Below are 19,888 nucleotides of genomic sequence, written 5' to 3' on the forward strand. Positions count from 1 at the left end.
ATTCAAATCACCAAAACTCAAGTTTTGGGGATGAAAATGAATTCATTTTGGTATCAATATGTAGCTGTTTGATTGTTCTCATTTTCTAGCATTATTTTAAAAGCATTTAAACCATTAGTTGTCAGGTAGTTAAACATAATATATGAGAAATATGTTAATATTCCATATCTAACAACGTAAAATATGACAATATTAAGGGGTAGGGGACATACAAATCACGAAAAACTCAAGTTTTGCTGATGAAAATGAATTCATTTTGGTATCAATATGTAGCTAATTGGTTGTTCTAACTTTCTAGTAATTATTTTAAAAGCAATTTTAAAAGTAATTTTAAAAAGCATTAGTTGTCAGGTAGATAGACATAAAATGTGAAAAAAGGGTTAATTTTCATGTGTAGCAACATAAAATAATAACAATATTAAGGGGTAGGGGACATACAAATCACCAAAACTCACGTTTTACTGATGAAAATGAATTCATTTTGGTATCAATACCACTGCAGATCGATCAGTGGCGTAACTACGGGGGAGGGGCAGGGGGACAACATACCTTAGGGGCGCCAAATTGACCAATATAGCATCCAAGCGATGAAAGTCAAATTTTTGCGCTACGGGCACCTAAACAGCGCCCTCACGAATTTCAGCCGACAATTTCGCCTCCTTACCAGTTCCGGCCTTGATATTATTCCGACAGCCTGTCACTAATTCACAATCGATTTGAAACATTTTTTGGAATGGATTTTTAATGTTGAGGTCCTACTCTGTTGTTCCCATAAAAACAAGCACGATTCACTTGAATTTAGTACCCACGAGAGGCTGATACATTTTGCTCAGGCGCTAGTTTTAACCGGAACTATACAAGGTTACACTAAATACGGAAGGATTTAGTGTTGTGCCCCTGAAGAATAGCACAATAGCGCTAATAGCACGCTATAAGGTCTAGGTCATTTTAAGAATAGCACAATAGCGCTAATAGCACCCTCCAAGTGTACAAGAATTCAAAAATAACATTATTGCGATAATAACGCGCTATATGCCCAAAGGCCAAAACAATTTCCAGAGCACAATAGCACTAATAGCACGCTATGAGGCCTAACCATTTTAAGAATAGCACCATAGCGCTAATAGCACGCTATAAGGTCTAACCATAAGAATAGCACAACAGCGCTAATAACACCCCTCCAAGTAATAGGAGAACTCAAAAATAGCATAACCATGATAACTGCGCTAATAATATATTAACATTTAAAGCTATTTTTAATGTCCCTAATGGTTTTTTTCTAAGTCCTCAAAAAATAACACTGTCAATTGCACAAATAGCACACACATGAAAATAGCGGTGCTATTGTGCTAACATGTATATAAAGTAATGACAAAATTGCGCTAATAGCACGTGTAGGCCCGAGGAGATAGTGTATGTTATCTGCGCAAGTCAGTTATAGCGCCTTTCTCGGACCAGGGCAGGAACCATTTTTGCCGACAGAAATGTGACATTGTTGACCCAGTTTTGCCGACCGAAAAAGCTCGGAAATACGACAGGGTAGGGGATGGGTAAGGGGTAGAGGAGGGGAGGGGCGGGCGGTCACAAATAATTTCTCCTCGCTCATTTGTATTTGACAAATGGCTATAGGCCTGCAGAGCAAAATGCAACACTTCTCATGTGCTCATGCATGATCATTTGTAGGACACATGGCAACAACAATGTCAACATAGCTCATACTAGGAACACTGACCGAGAATAGGAATGCCAACGGAATTCGTATGCCTATTCTCGGACACCCCTGTTTCTATGGGAATTTACATAAACACAACACCAATCATTTGCTATGGTGTTATTTACGATGCAGATGGATCAACTTGTTAAAATTACAGCTTTAAAATGCATGTACAATTTCGCATCACTGATTATATTACAATATCACCTCTTAAATGACGTCATTATTTTTTTTAAATGCCGATATTTCAGGTCACCATACCATCTTAAAATCTATCATTTGAGGTGAACTGTGCTGCCGTGATATTAAGAAGTCACCAAAACCTGCAGCACCGGTACGGCTAAATGATTCGTTCGGAAGACACGGCTGAAATTAAAGCAACGATCGTCAGCGGTTGTTCAATACGCTAACTGACCGGGAATAGGCGTGTGACCGAGAATAGGCGTATTGACCCTAGATGCTTTGTGTTGTTAGGTACGGGAAATGGAGAAATGGAACTCCCAAAACGGAAGGGAGACAGTAAAGAGAAGAAAAATAATAACGATTTAAATGTATTATATTTTTAACTATAGTTTCATACGGTGTCAGTTTAATCCATTTCAAATTCTCCATTATTGCGAGTTACATTACACACCGGGTAACTTACTATGTCCTTATTGTATTGTGTATTTGTATCAGGAAAACCACAAACATTGGGCTATTAGCCATTATTACGAGTTACACTACTCACCGAGTAACCTATTGTGTCATTATGATACACACGGAAGGAAGACAGTAAAGAGGTGAAAATAATAACGAATTAAATTTCTTATAATTACCATACTTGCATTCTCCATTATTGCGAGTTACACTACTCACCGGGTAACTTACTGTGTCCTTATTGAATTGTGTATTTGTATCAGGTAAACCATCTTCATTCCCCTGTGACTTACAAGACAATTTCAATTGACCACTTTAACAAACTAATTGACTTCGAGTGACTCTTGACATTGACCCGTGTATCATTTTCGCTGACCATTATCGCCATAAGCATTCCGGCTGTATCGGACTAATTGGACGCGATAAGGTAAAATCCGGAGGCAAGTTTATCGCTTACATTCAAGCGAGTTATAAGCAAAAACGACAAGCTCGTTTGAATTTCTTCTAGGTGAATATAGAACATATATAGCCGTACTTCTAATGGAAATTCAATATATTGTCACCCATGTAATTAAAATCAAAATTAAAATTAAAAAAGAATTGAATGTTGATTTTTACGAGATAAGCGACGCAATATGCTGAACACCTCACGTCACGCACCTCCCTAAACACACCCCATACATATCAAATACAGAAAACATTTCTACTCGCCACCCCATACATATCAAATACAGAAAACATTTCTACTCGCCAACACCTCCCCTCCCCCATAAACGCACCACACACACCCACAGCATAACATGTATCTACACCGACACAAACACCAAAACATTTCGTATATATAAATGCACACTACTAAAGTAGATTTTCCATTTTCCAAACATCCATGGTAAAATAATATTTCAATCATATTTATCAATAAAACAAGTTGCACCATGCAGCTCACTTTTAAACACGGGTTAGAGTCCAGGAGTTGGAAGGTTTGTGCCATGTTCAGTCATCCTAAGGATTGAGTGCACAACCTAACCGACTAACTCGTCGGCGTGCCGCAAGCCAAGACGCTGACCCAAGACGATACAGCTATGCTGAGAAATAATATACTATTTGCGATAAGCAATAACAAAATGTGTGTCTGCCGATAAAAGCCATGTTCAGGCACCCGTTCATTACCTTCATCGGCCCAACTCCTGTATTTCTCGCAGCATGATTTTAATACTTGACAATACCCGAACCAATTAATGTCCTTAAGTGCGTTGATGAATCGATATATACATTTCTATTATATCGATTGATCCACAAATTACTCACGATAATTAAACTCAAATAATTACTACAATAAACTCCAGTATCAAGGTTTCACACAATTAAAATGACAAGCCAAAGAGCAAGACGATGGCAAAATGTTGCGAAGTCGATACCTATATAATAATCACCGGTGAAGACGCAACCAGTGATATGGCTACACTATATTAATTCATCGGCACACTGTGTTTGAAAATGCAAGACGCGGGAGAACCATCAAAATGCTCCGAGACGACCTTGGTATACTTATTATTTCACGTTTGATAATATTTGGTGTTTGCTTGATTTTTGTTTCAAATTAGAGCTATATTTAAGATAATATGCTATATCTTACTGACCCGACTTACTGGAATACCATCCATGCATAATTTGATTTCTCACGAATATTGTCACCATTAACCCAAGAACTCATTAGCTATCAAGAAAGGATATATATAAGATCTTCAATAATAGCCATAGAATTATATTGGATATTTTTCGCTTATAAAAATATCCGTCTAATAATCAAAAAGATAGATAAATACATTTTGCATGCTTTTATATTGTTATTTTCATTTTATTCTGTGAATTTATCATATTTTATTTTCCATTTATGATTTTCTTAAGATTTGAATGTATGTGTTCTCCTTTTTTTCTGATAGATAATAAGTCCTGGAATTACTTTATAAATACACTCACGCCAATGATGTGCTAATTTTGAAAAAGTCAATTGACTATTCCAGTTGAAATCCTTACACCCCCTATGGAAGACATGACCTTAATCTTCCACACAGGGAGAGTGACATTCAAATGGGGTTACCTGAATTGATGACTCCATCAACAACCCCTGTGTGGCAGATTAAGGTCATGTCTGCCGTACAGGGTGTATGGATTTCAACTGGAACAGCCTAATGTGGCACGTGGAGTGAAACGTATGCTGTTTCTTAGAACAATTTCTGATAATTATTGAAAATAAAGATAATGCCTTGTGGCCATATTGACAATACATCAAGTTTAAATAATGCGGGTTTTCTTCAGAACTGCTTGCCAATAATGGCTAATTTTGGGAAAATGCATATTGTTTCGTATTGTCTATGCATCAAAATAAAGTGTATTTATTTCAGTATATTAACATAAAAGAATTCTAAAATCCTGTTGCTTTTTGAAAAATGAAATGAACGAAGGAAATATATACAAAGAAGGAACGTGTAAATTAGGCAACGCGACTAGGATTATTAGGGCGTACCGTGATAAGGTTTATACCTAGAACTACGAAGGAAGGGGGTTGTACCATCCCCTTCTAAGGTATTTTATCCGCCATAAAAATGTGCGCCTTTACGCCTAAGCTACTTAAGCTAATCGTATATCCATTCTTTGAGCTCATTTTTACTCACTTTTTACCCCAGCACCTTATCCGTAGGACCGACAATCCGCGGGACCGACCATCAAATGACCAGGGGTGTTCATTTCGCTCTTATAAAATTATTCCAAGATAATATTGACTTGTTACTTGTTAGTTAGTTTGAAAGTCATTTCCTTTAATATTTATGAGGAAATTCAGTGAAAATCGCATGTTCGTAGAATTTTTAGCTGCAAATCAATTTTGTCTATACTTTTGTACATAGCCAGAATTTCCCAATTTTGCAAGATTGCGAATCACATTATGATATCATAGTGACATTATATTGGGAATGTTTGTACTTATTTTGATATCACTGGATTAGAGGAGACCCATAGCTATGCATTAGTACCAAATGTAACGGTATATAATTATGATGTAAATAATTGAAAATTAGGGGGGTTGCAACAGCCCCTTCTTTAGCTCAGTAGTTCTAGGGTTATTCGGGCGTAATAAAGAAACACTACTAATTTGTTGACAAATCTACCCTTTGTACATGTATTCTATGCATGTTTTTGTCGGTCAATTTTGGGTATTTCGGGTAAAACGAACATTTAGTCAGTAAGGCTACCGCCTTCAATTCGCAATTACCAACATTAAAGTACTCCAATACTCTTATAAATGAAATATAAAACAAAACATCAAAAATATAGGCCAGAACAATTCCTAGGGTTTAACTCTTTTATTGACGTTTCACCACAGTTCAGTTTCAGTTCAGTTTTATTTCATCAAATTCATCCATTAAATAAATACAATATAAAAAAGCTTTTACAAACATCGTATAATATGGTGAAATGATGAGGATGCCACTGAACGCAGAGCGTGTTGTTGTGGCACCCTTTACAGAAGTTAGTATTAAATAATTATGATAAACTTTAGACTTTAAATTTTTAGAATAATAATAAATACAATAGCAAGATATATGCCTTGTGGGTTAGGTATAAACTAATTATCACAAGAGCTGTGCTTTCAATTATAAATCAATGAGTAGTGATGGTGAAAATAACAACCAAACCTACACAGTAGGTGTAAAAGGTTGTAAAATCCCATTATAATATAAAACAGTTCAGGCATGGCATAAGTATTACGGTACAATAGTAACAAAAATGTAAAAATTAGCCCGGGTGAAAGCATAAGCACATGATTGCACGTGCACTTGCAACGAGTCTATATAATGAGCTAAGTTATAACTAGCATAGCAGGTAACTATATATTTAATGCAATATTTTGTAAATTAAATCTACATATTTAATGGAACGATAAATTAACATGGTAAATGGTGTATAGTTCTGCAGAGCAAGAACAATGAAATGCAAAAGTGATAATCTGCATACAAGGCAAAGCGAGCTAACAAAATTTATCAAATAGCTTATTTTTAATATAACAAAGTAATAATAATAATAAATAAAGACTGGAACAATACAAACAGACAGACAAACGGGTCCGATTTGTTGTGGAACATATATACTGAATTAATTTTATGCAAGTAGATCCTGAAAAATGAGAAGGAAAAAACCAAACAAAAACAACAACTGCAGGTGTAGGCTAATCAGTGTTGTACATATGTGCTGATGAGGATTTTTTAGAGTTTGATTTGAAAGATGGCACTGAACTACAAGATTTGATAGACTGGGGAAGTGAGTTCCAATAAAGGGCTCCTTGAATACTAATTATATTATCAGCCAATTTGGTATTGGACATTTTAACGTGGAAATCATTGGCTTGCCTAGTATGGTGATGGTGAATACTTTTGTTAGTTCTAAAAACTCCTTAATGGACAAATCTTTTGGGAGGAGATTGTGGTGGTATTGGAACATAAATGTTCCGAGTTGATGGAAATAAATATCTTGCACCTTAAGAGTATTGAGTTGTTTAAAAAGCGGGTCTGTATGGGCAAGCCAAAGAGAGTTGGTGCATGTCCGAATAATTCTTTTTTGTATAAGGAATAATGAATTTATATGGGAATTATTTTGTCAGCCCAGATAATGTTGCAGTAGGATAAGTAGGGAGAGCAAAGGTGTTATAAAGTGTATGTAATGATTCCTGAGGTAGATAGGGGCGAACCTTACGGATAATACCATTATATTTAGAGACCATTTTGGATACATTGGAAGTGTGAGATTTCCATGAAACATCGTCATCAATTAATATGCCTAGAAATTTAGTTGTGTGAACTGTGTCTAAAATATGATTATCTATGAGAATTTTAATATCTTTGTTATGAATATTACTGTATTTATTTTTGAAAATCATGAAATTAGTTTTTTTGATATTTAAGGAAAGTTTATTTAGTTTAAACCAGTTCGAAATGGTTACTAGTTCATTGTTAACTAGAGTTTCAAGGGAGTTTTGATCTTTATGTGAAAAAAGAATATTGGTGTCATCGGCAAATATGACGAAGTCCGCATTGTTGGAACAAAGAGGAAGGTCATTAATATAAATTAAAAACAAAAGTGGGCCCAATATCGATCCCTGTGGTACACCACATGTGACAGATGTCATATCAGAGGAACTCTGATTGAAAACTACATATTGTTTTCTGTTATTAAGATAGCTGCGTATCCAATTATTAGCAGTGCCTCTAATACCATAAGTGTCAAGTTTATTTAAGAGAATTTCATGGTTAAGTGTATCGAAGGCTTTGCTAAGGTCTAGGAAAATACCAACTGTATGGAGCCTATTATCAAGATAATTGGTAATTTTGGTGTAGAGTTCGTTGATAGCCATGTAGGTGGAACGTTTTTGTCTGAAACCAAATTGTTTGGGACTAAGGATATTGTGAAATGAAATGAAGTCATAAATTCGGTTATATGTAACCTTTTCAAGTAGTTTAGAAATAGCTGGAAGAATTGAGATGAGTCTGTAATTTGAAAAGTCATGGGAGTCCCCTGACTTGAAAATTGGAGTTACTTTGGCAATTTTTAGTTTGTCAGGAACAATGCCGTTTTTGATTGAAGAGTTAAAGATATGACAGAGGACCTTGCTGATATTATTAATAATTGATTTTAATAGAATAGTGCTGACGCCGTCCACACCCGAACTATGACTAGCGTTTAATTTTCCACTACACTACTGGTTCCCTCAGAATGGCAACCCGTCCTATTTGACTGTTTCCGTTTATAGACGACAGCAACCGCCGCAGAGGGCGTGATGAGTTGGAACAAAATGTTGTTGAGTGCGGTTATAAACAATTTAATCTTGAGTTTTCCTTTTGATGGTATCTGCTCTCATATACTGATTAATTGTAAGACACAAGTATTATACAGATGGAGTTTTAAAATTTAATTTTTAGATTGTCTCTATTCCTTTGCGTTCTTAATCATCCCAACGGTCTCATTTGTTATAATGATTTGGCAGATTACTGGAATATTGATAAAGATGGCTATTTCGTTTTTGATCCACTCCAAAGACCAAAATGCCGCAAGGAATGAATCTTATTTATTATGACTTACTAGTCAACATCATTCCATTTCTCACGTATTCACGCTTGAGATAAATAACGGGAAATAAAGAGGTAATGTTATTGTGATTAAAGGAGAGCATGCATGAGTATTAGGGCTGGAGCAATAATACCATGTTATGTGAAAGATATTGAAATCGAGTTAGGATCTGTTTGCAGGTTAAGAGGTGAGAAGATAAGCGTAATGGTAAAATTAATATGATATCCACAATGAACAGCAGCTGTGAAGAAATGCGGTATATCTATGTATAATGCCATTCGCACAGTAGGGCTAAAATTTAGAGTTAGAGATATCACGTGTTAATTTTATGGTGTGAAGGAAATTCTAAGATTCGCTTTCATGCATTGTATCCACGTTTGAACATAAAATTAAAACCAAAAACAAAAAAGACAACATCAACAAAACGATGGTAGCCGTAAAGCAGACATAAGAATAAGAACAACAAGATAAAATCAAGTTAAAGCCAGCTGAGAAACAAACCATCCATTTGGGCAGATCACTGTTATGGAATCCAACAACTGAGACACTATAAAAAAATAAAGCAAAAAAGAAAACACATGTATTATAACGCAGATTTGCAGCATACTAGTTGGTTATTATGGTTAATGTGGCGCCATTGGTTGCCCTCTAATTCACCAATAACTTACTTTTTTAACTATAATACAATACTTTTTAAACAGAACTTCAATAATCCACTCAGTGACGTTTGTTCTCTAAGCGTTCCAAAATAGCATATTTATTATTCAATCCACTACTCAGGCATACGTCACAAGGTATCAATATGATGTCATTCCGGGATATCATCTTTATCGGCACAGTTCATTATCCCTCATTTATAGCTCAAAATGTGATCATTTGGGAGGACGAGTTTTGGTACCTGGTTACCCAAATTATCACTGTACAACCATATTGGAGTTGAAAGGACTATGTCTGATAGATGAGCGTATTTGACATCGTGTCAGCCTAACACGGCGGTCAATATTTGTATACAATATTTTTGTATTACCTATTATCTCTCAGTGTATCATGACGATACTTTTAATTGAAAATATCATCCAGAATTCCACTCACCGATTGTAATTCACATAACCGAATACCACAATAATGTATAAAAATACCATATTTCCAGAAATTCAAATAAAATGTCATCGTCAAATACTACCTCAGCGACACGATCATTTCTGAATGACGTACAATAAGGATTCTTTAGCTTGACTTGTAGGACTTGCTTAAAACAATATTCAGGTTATCAAGTTTCATTTATTTCGCCATGCTTAGCACGGATGCGTGGATAATGGACTTACCCGAAAGAAAGCTGACATTTGTTGTCACGACCTAGCTGCCCGAAGGAAGTCATTATCGTGTTTTTTTCTTTGAGGCAAGAATATTGTTTTAACAAAACCTGGTTTGCGCAAGGTAATTATTGAAAAATTGGCGACCCTTAAAGTGAAGAAGTTATGGGACAAGATATACAAACGAAGAAGACAAGACAATGAGTATAAGACAAAAGACTGACGAGACAGGTGCAGATATATAAAGACTGATATAGGCACATTAATTGTATTATTAACATTGTAACATTTGCTGAAGAGGACGCCCTCAATAATTATGTTTATTCTAATAATTTTACACGATTACAATGTACTTTTTTTTAAATAAACTAAAATACTCTGCAAAAAATAATAAAACAACGTGTCCCGTTATTTTATTCATATGATTGAAATATTTGTCGAGCGATGTACATAATATGTAAAGCGCTCTACCTAACGATTTCGTAGGCGTAGGACAGATTTTTCAAATGGATGAATCATCAAAATGCTCTTAAGAGTCTGGAGACTCATTTTTTTATGTTGTAAAATTTGTAACTTTAAATTTGGTGATTTGGGGCATTTTAGTCAGCAACTGACTCATTAACTCATTACGGGATAGTCATAACACATCAAAGGGACCGACCTCAGTGACAATAGACGGAGTGACATGCATTGGTGACATTAACGCTGGAATTAAAGAGTGATTTTGCATGCTTTATTTTGCCAAATTCGTTTCGCTCAAAATTAAAAGTGGCTATATCTGACAGGTGAATCTGGCATTGTTTGGAAAAGAAATGCAATTCTTTTCCTGATGGAAATGTTACAATATAGCTTCAACTACATGTATATAATATCGCTATTACCGTGTAAGACATTGACCCACACTGACTGTGCTTTGACTAACCGATTGCCCTATTACCATGATTACCAACATTTATAAACTCATCCCAAAAAGAAAGTATCCAGTTTGATTTTATTCCATAAGTCACAGATATGGCCTTAAATCAAAACCTACTAAAAGTATGTTATATATAAATTCTTTTCGCACAGTTTGATACCTCATTTGTTCAAATCAATGCAGAATTGATGACGCAGTGACCATTTGAATGCAATCACCTCAATTTAAAAGTTGCAGTAATTCCTATTGGTCCTGCTACTCAGTTATGGGCAGCGAAAGATCAAGGGCGCATCAGACTCACGTCTCACTGAGAGCATGTGCCAAAGATGTCTGACTGTCATTGATGCAGCAGGAGGACATACCAGATATTGCCTGTGAAGAGTGGAGGGCAAAACATTAAGGAAGGAGTAAAAGAGTATCCGTATTCAATAAAACACATGAAGTGAAGTCAAACAGTCTTAGTTCGTCTCTGTTATTGTGTACCTTTATGACGAATCTTGAGCAGGAAAACCACATCAATTATGAATTACTGCAACTTTTAAAATTGAGGTCGTTGCATTTAAAAGGTCACTGTGTCATCAATTCTGCATCGATTTGGACAAATGAGGTATCAGACTGTGTGGAATAAATTTATCTGTAACATACTTTTAGTAGGTCTTGATTTAAGACCCCTTCTTTGACTTATGAACCAAAATCAAACTGGATACTTTCTTTTTGGGATGAGTTTATAATATTTTGCCAATATGAATTGTGTAAAATATTTAAGCAAAGGGTCATTTTAAAACTGATATATGAAGCAACTGTTTTTCTTGTCTTTAGTATTCAAATTAGTAAGAGGGCGATTAATACCCTCTCCACGCAGGTGTTGACTGCAGACGACAAGTTTTTAATTTTCGGAATCAAAATCGGAAACAGGAAATCGGAAATGAGTACAAACAAGCATTTGTACAATGAGTTTTGAGATAGCTCTTGATATATTTTGAGGAAATTTTGAAGTCTATGGTGGTCAGCACATAGAGCATTAATCACACATGATCCGTTAATGTAGTCGAAACTTTCTACTCAATATTCAAAATGTTTAAGCCGAAGACTTGCTAGCTAAGCAACATTTTGTAAGCCTTTATTTGTATCCATTAATGGTATGTTGAGCCTAAGACTACATGGCTTACGTAAATCGTAATGTTAACTGACATTTTAAAGAAGTATTCTGCGCATCGATTCATATATTGGACAACATTCCCGGGGCGATTTCGAATACCCTAAACACTGAAGAAAAAGCACTCCCATTAAATCCTTACGTCACAACAGAATATAACCTAGTCTTTATTAAGGGATCCAAAATGAGCGTTTATTGCGTTTCGACAGTATTTGTTGTGGGACATGAGAGCACCTCAGACCTATCGAATTGCATTCTGAATACGAAGCATGTCTTTCTGATATCAAATAATTTTCATTTTTTAAAATCACAATATAATACAAATTTTATGACAAATTATAAAAATTTGATATTTGTCAAATTTTGATATATAACAGTCCTCGAAGCAAATTATATAAATCTAATGATATATTCTTAAAGTGTATGTAGCAGGAGGAAAAGCCGACGGTCAATTGAAAATTTTGACCTTTCATATTGAAGATATGGATTTTTTCCCAAAAGACCTAATTTTTTTTGGTGTTTTGGGAAAAAATCCATATCTTCAATACGAAAGGTCAAAATTTTCAATTGATCGTCGGCTTTTCATCCCACCTACATACACTATAAGTATAAATCATCAGATTTATAAAGTTTACTTCAAGTACTGTTAAATATCAAAAATATCAATTTTTTAATGATTTGCCATAAAATGTGTATTAAATTGCGAATTTCAAAAATCAAAATTATTTGATATCAGAATGACATTCTTCGTATTCAGAATGCAATTCGATATGTCTGATGTGCTCTAATGTCCCAAAATAAATACTGTCCAAACGTTCATACCCCAGCCCTTAAAGACTTCCACAGTCTAAATAAAAAAGTGCCAGAGGTATTCATCATGTTCTATTTCTCCTGCATGTAATAAAATGTCTTGATGTTATTCTTAATATGTAGTAAAAACTATGTTATAGTAAAACCATTGTAAGTTAATCTTAAAGATATCAACCAATTAGACCATAATATCCCGATCCTGCTCCTTCTGATTGAAGACGAAGCGTATTGACATCATTTCATTCAAATCAACATTGCCCCTAGCAATGTTGTGGCATACAGCAGTACTGACGAATGTATACAGTGTTTTAATGTTACGTATCATAAGGTATTACGGAACTACAAATGGCAGTTACTGACAGTTTTCTCAATCCTCCCATATACATGTTTATCTAGGGAAATCGACAGTTTTCGCGTATGATTTCCCAGAAGATATTTCAAAACTGATCGTTGTGCAACTTTACTAGTTTATGGTTATATATACATTCGCTGAGTGGGGTTGCCAAGTTTGTCAAGTTTGTCAAGTAACTTAAATTAAGGATTCTATTATCAAAATAAGAATTCACTTTATCATCATAAACGATCAATCTGTATAAGAAGACCATTTAATCATCATATTGACTCAGATGTAAAAGCTGCTGTACACTAAAAATGCGATTTAGATTTAGATGTAATTAAGACAATATACCTTTTATCGGATATTCTTAATCAGTTGTCTTTTTTTCCTGCAATTTATATCGCTAATGTTATAATTATATAATATTGTTATATCTTAATTAAATCCTGTGTCTCAAAGCTTGTGAGAAATTGAAAACCTAATGCGGAATGCGGTTTTTTTTTATTGTATTTTTTTATGTTTAATTTTTTATATGTCAGTACAGGATTTCGGACAAGAATTTTGTGCAATTATTACCCAATGTTGCAAGTGTTGGAATAGTAGACAAATAAAGTCACTGCTACAAACTATTATTCTTCGCTTTTATTGTTTTCGTGTCTGAAATTGAGTTATTGATATGACATTATAGTGTGGGTACAAATACACATTTTGGTGGTTGTTTGACTTTCATACCACCTTCCCTTCAGAAAATCGTACATTTCCTGTTTGGGAAATCTTAGGGAATTTCCGGAAATCTGAACTTAAAATGATATCGAATTTTAGGAAAATAATTTTTTGATGTAGCCTTGAATGTTCTTTAACTATTAAAACCAAAAGGAACTGTTTTGGGGTCACTATGATTGAAAAACAAAATCAAAAGTTGTGGCTGCTGAAAGGCTCAAAAATGGCATTTTGCCGGATTTAATTAAAATTCATAATAAAAAAGTAAATGAAATATTTCAATTTTCAATTTAATTGCAAAGGTGGTTTCTAGAAAATGGGTAAAATTTTTTGTTGCAAAAGCCCTTATCCTTGGATAACACTCTTTGCATTATTACATCAAGTGTCTAGTCGTGTCTCCAGTAACCTTCCCCTTAATTTACTAATTAATTAAGGAACCAAGGCTATTGAATCGAATCAATACACAACAAGTCACGTATTTAAGATTAAGTCTACCATTCGATTTTCATTGATGTAGTCGACATAAATATGTTTCATTTGTATGTAGAAAACAATGCGGCTTCCTTGATAAATGTGTGACTATTTTTGCATATTAATCAAAAAATAATAACACACTGGTAACAAAAGTTATTTATATTATAGGGGCAAGGAATCCAGTTACTACACTGAAGGGTTTTTAGAAGGGTAGTTTGATGACGTTTTTTTTAATGAAAATTTGTCCCCGATTAAAATCCGAACCAAAAAGTCCTGAAAAAAATGATGTCAGGCTAACCTTGGAATTATATCTAGAATTGCGATTTTGTGTAAGACAGATCTTTGTTGTATCATTAACAAATACAAAATACAGACTAGCAGCAAAAGCAAAAGCTTATATTTTCAATTGATGCTAAAACATTTATTATGATATATATTAATTTGCGTGATTTATTCCACGAAGACTATTATGATATACGTCATCTGCATGTCTATAACTAATAGTAAATACGTATAATTGGCATACACTTTGGTCAAGCGCGCCGAGGACGGTTCTTTACGGGTACTGACCAGTACCTCAATTTTGACAGCCACCATCCGCTAGAGCATAAGTTGAGCGTAATCAGAACTTTGTTCCACCGGGCGGATTTCGCAGTTACGGACCCATTAGACAGAGAGAAAGAAATCTCGCATGTGCAGTCCGCGCTCCAGAATTGTGGATACGAGCATTGGACATTTCACAAAGCTCGCAAACCGAAAAAACAAACAGATAACTCTTCTGCGGCGAATGCTAACACCAAATGCAAAGCTAATATCAACTTGCCATATGTCAAGGCTACCAGTGAGAAACTTCGCCGTGTGTTTCAGCAGTATGGGGGTTTTGCCACCTTTAGACCCCTCACCACGCTGCGTAAGAATCTGGTAGCACCTAAGGACCGCACTGAAAAGAAGATCAAACAGGAGTTATATACCACATTCCATGCACGGATTGTAGCTCTGTTTACATTGGTGAAACCGGAAGGAAACTCAAGTTCAGACTTAAGGAGCATAAATCAGTTGCTCCAAGTGCCAATTCTCCTGTATCTGCTCATACCAAGTCCGGTCACAATATTGACTGGGACGGAGTTACTCTTTTGGAAAAGGACAGCAGGAACAATACAAGGAAAATTCGCGAAGCGATCCACATCAGGAGAGACCCGCAGCCCAAAATCAACACCTCGCAGGGGTACGAACTATCTCCAGTTTACAACAGCTTGCTGAAATCAGTGAAACCAACTGGCAACTCTAGTAGAAGATCTTCTAGAAACACTGATTTCAGCAGCATCCCACACACCATCACCCACTGAGGAAGGAACCAGTTGGTTCTGAAATATTTGGGAAAATAACCTGGTGAGTGCAGTTGAAAGTTTTAATCTTTTTACTTCTTACTAATATTGATGCATGGTTTGATAATAACCTGTCTATATTGCATTACCGACAATGATTTTAATTATATGGATATCATGTAGATAACACACTGACCAGTCATTGATTTTAATAACATTATCACCGTGGAAGAGGAAGAAAGCATAATAAGATCAGCGTTGACGCAGAGTGCTGTGGCGTAACGCCAGTCATCATATGGTTTATGTGTGTGGAGGAGCACAGCAGCTATAAGGTTAGAATTGTACATTAAACACAACTAAACAGACACAATGCAATAATTTGCAGGCAGCAGCTAAATCAGCGCCAATATTGCAACATTGAAACAAACAACTATACAAACATCCAACCCAACCCAACCCCATTCCCCAGTAGGCAATGAGGATAAAGTGCCTTGCCCAAGGACACATCACGTTGGCACGAGCAGGGCTCGAACTCGCAACCTATGGATTATGAGTCGGGCGCCTTATCCACTCGGCCACACGTGCTCCCACTTTGACCTGCGGGTCACCATTAGAGTTTGAAATAAAACCTTCCTTTTTTTCTTCCTTTTTTTAACATTACAACCAACCCAAATTGTGAAAAAAAATCACCCGGGCAGATTTTTGGCTATTTCTCCATTTACAATCCTGCCCAAAAGTGTCTGGTTTTGACATGGGACGTCACAAATGATCGAGATGAAGGCATATATTCTCCGTATTATAATTATGATCCGCTGTTTAGAACAACTTAGGGATGAGAATTCTCGTGAGAAAACCGGTGGATCATCGCATTACTGAAGAAGTCACTGGGTGGCGAAACAGTCTAACAGTAGTAGAATTTCAGATTGTCTACGTAATTATTGAACCTAAATAGTAAATACGTATTATTGCTTTACAATTATTACATTGAGAGATGTTTTAATAATAAAATTACAAATATCGACATAATGATATGGATAATTGGATATCATATTTATACCACATTGATTTTAATAAAACAACGTAACAATAATCGAAATGTAGAAATATAATTAATATTAGATTAAATAATTAGACGTTCATCGGTCAGTACGGTTTGAAAACTCATAATGACAAGTTGACTGCAACTGTTTATAGTTCCTACTTCCTAGTATTGTACGACTAGTTTTCTACCCGCTACTTTGTATGTACTGTTTTTCACACGTGACAACAAATAATTTCAGGACTACTTTAACTATCTGAATCTAGATCTAGAATGTGTCTTTGAAGCGTCCATGTAGCGCAAGAATTAAGCTATTGGTTACAAAGTTTCATATCGCGACTGAATATAAATTGGAAACTATCATATTTCGGCGAAATTTTATTCAACACAATGGAAAGTTGCGACAAGTTGTGTCTTCATTGGTTTTTGCATCGTCATGACCTTGTGATATTATTGTGCATCTTTTTTGTGATGAATGCATCATCTGCAGCAGGGAAGTCCTGTCATTGTCCTTCACATTGGGAAGATTTTGGGAACCATTGCTATCTCTTGATTGATACACTACTAACCTACTCGGACGCAACACAAAGATGTCAAAGTCTTTCTTACGGGACTCAAACTGCGCGTATTGCGTCAGTGCTGAGCGCAGAGGAAGATCAGTTTCTTGCAGAGTACATGAATAGCACGTTTGGAAGATCGTATGGCATCTGGATTGATTTGAAATATGACGGCACTGCGTTTGTGTGGCAAGATGGGAGTCAAAAGTTTACACAAATTGGGAGACGGGTATGCCTGCGGATATCCCGGCCAGACAATGTGCTAGGCGCAAACATGTCCATGTGTGGGAGAATTGTAACTGTTCTGATGAACCAAAGAGATTTGTGTGTAAAATGCAAAAACGGCCTAGCGTGATTGCGTGAGGAATAGTCAGATTGCGAGGTATAACTGCGACATGACCTTTGACTTAACTGACAATTCACCATAAAAAACTTTCTAATCGCATTCGTTGACGGCAACCATTTTTTTTTGTTTTACGCCGAGCATATCTAGACATTAACAGCTGAAATTTAGGAGATAACGCTGACGAATCTTCGGCCAGGCACAAGTGACTGGTGAACGAAGGGGGTCGCCGTAGATAAATGGTCGGGGCAAATTTTACAGGACAGTCAAGTATAGCCAACTATTCGGGCTTGTTACCCTGATCGGAACCGACTGTAACGAGGTCTTTAATAGGTCATCTGCCCAGATGAGCCACGGGAGAGCGGACATTCTACAAAACGCTAAAAATAAAGGAAAGTAACAGATACTTGATATTTCAACGATTAAATGAAATGAGAAGTAGAAAGATTAAGGCATTCAACTATAGTATGATCAGCGCTTAATAGGCGGGAAATGTTAGGCTTTTACCACTACGCCGAAAAGTAGACCCACGTTAAGAGTGCTATTAGTTGACCTGATTTGCCTATATTTGGGTGTTACAGAAAGTAGACAAAGTACAGGACTATGTGATGTTTCTGGCAAGACAATTCTCAAAATAAAATATTTTGATATTAATCCGCGATGTTATAAGGCCCGCCGATTACGAGCTGATCAAAGTATACACTCACCCAGTTATTCAGAACCAACAGGTAATGGTGTGTTAGATGATGAGATCGCACAGTGGTCCAGGGAAGGGTCCAGTGCACAGTACAGACTGCCAATTTGGTGAATGTGAACTATTTTAAACTTGTTTGAGGAAGAAATCTTTATGAAGAATATTTTGTCATCACAGATATGGTGGACACTGCGTTTTAGTCTTAGAAAATGGTTTATCAGATTTAATGTATTTCCCAATATTCGAGCGTATATCAACCATTTTAAGCGACTTCAGTACATGCGGATATTAACAGCATCTCGAGATTCATGCAACGCGCCTAATTCTCATTTTGAAAGTAAAGTCATGAATGTGGTGGTCCTTAATCTACAGAAATATATGTTTTCGGCAACCATAATATTTGGGAAACACTGAAATCCGAGACTGAAATACAATTTATTTTAAGCAGCATGTTAACCTTGGTTTTTAATCAAAATCAAAGGCATGCTGTATTGAAGTAGGCATAGGAACCGGGGACCGTTAAATTTTCATTCGCGTCGCCCTCTATTGACTAGATCAGATCATGATAGCCTTTGTTCCATCTCCCCGGTTCTCATTCGTGACGAATGAGCACAATCTAGTTTGGAACAGAGACTAGTGATATTTAACACCGTTTTGAACGTCGTATAAACGCACGGCCCACGCACCACGTATGTAACATCGCTATCTCTCTATTTTGTTTGACACAACTATTCTATTCCATTCCACTAGTTGCGTTCGGTTACAATGGCCCATAATGTAAGAAAAGGTGCTATTTGAAAGTTGCTCGATGATACATTCAACTCAAACAATGCTTTATTTGAAGGCACCCTTCAAAACAAAAACGCATCTTTTCGTACGTAATGAGCCATTGTGACTAAAAGCAACAATGTGCGAAATCGTAAAATGAACTATAAGTGTGTAAATTAATTTTTTTTAATGATAAAGTGTCTATCGACGACGATGATAATTATATGGATATTGTGTAGACACCACATTGATTTTGATAAAACAGTGTAAATAATCGAATTGTAGAAACATACGTCTCATATTATATTGCTTACATTAAAAAAACAAACATAGGCGTTCATCGATCAATACGGGTTGACAAATTTGGCGTCGTTTTATTCATACGTATATTTGATAATTAGGAACAAAATCGTGGCTTCGTTCAATACGATTGATTTATAGGTGAAAATTTTGAGAGGATTTTTGTCCAGTTTTGACCAAAAGATTTTTACATGTGAATGTTTTTGAAAAATGATTTAAGCGTCATAAAAAGTATATCAATTCATTGATATGGATATTTGGATCCAAAAAGTAAATTATAACATTTTTCTGTGACCTATGGTTTTTGAATGGCCTTTTGATTTTCATTAGTAGTATAAAATGTTTTTAGCGATTTTGGGGCATTTTGGCAACAATTGACCCATTAACAGCAACGCGAAAATGTCATGAAGTTGGCCTCTATACGGTTACATACGCGTACGGGACGGTCATAACACATCAAAGGGAACGAACTCAGTCACGATCGACGAAGTGACACGCATTGGCGCTGGAATTATATAGTGATTTTGCTTTGTTTTGCCTTATTCAAAATTAAATGGGGCCATCTGACAGTTGAATCTGATATTGTGTGGAAAAGAAAATGCAATTTTATTTCTAATGGAAATGTTACAAATTATAGCTTTAACTAAAGTCGCTATGACGGTA

This window comes from Amphiura filiformis, chromosome 15 (genome assembly GCF_039555335.1).
Source record: "Amphiura filiformis chromosome 15, Afil_fr2py, whole genome shotgun sequence".
Taxonomy (NCBI): domain Eukaryota; kingdom Metazoa; phylum Echinodermata; class Ophiuroidea; order Amphilepidida; family Amphiuridae; genus Amphiura; species Amphiura filiformis.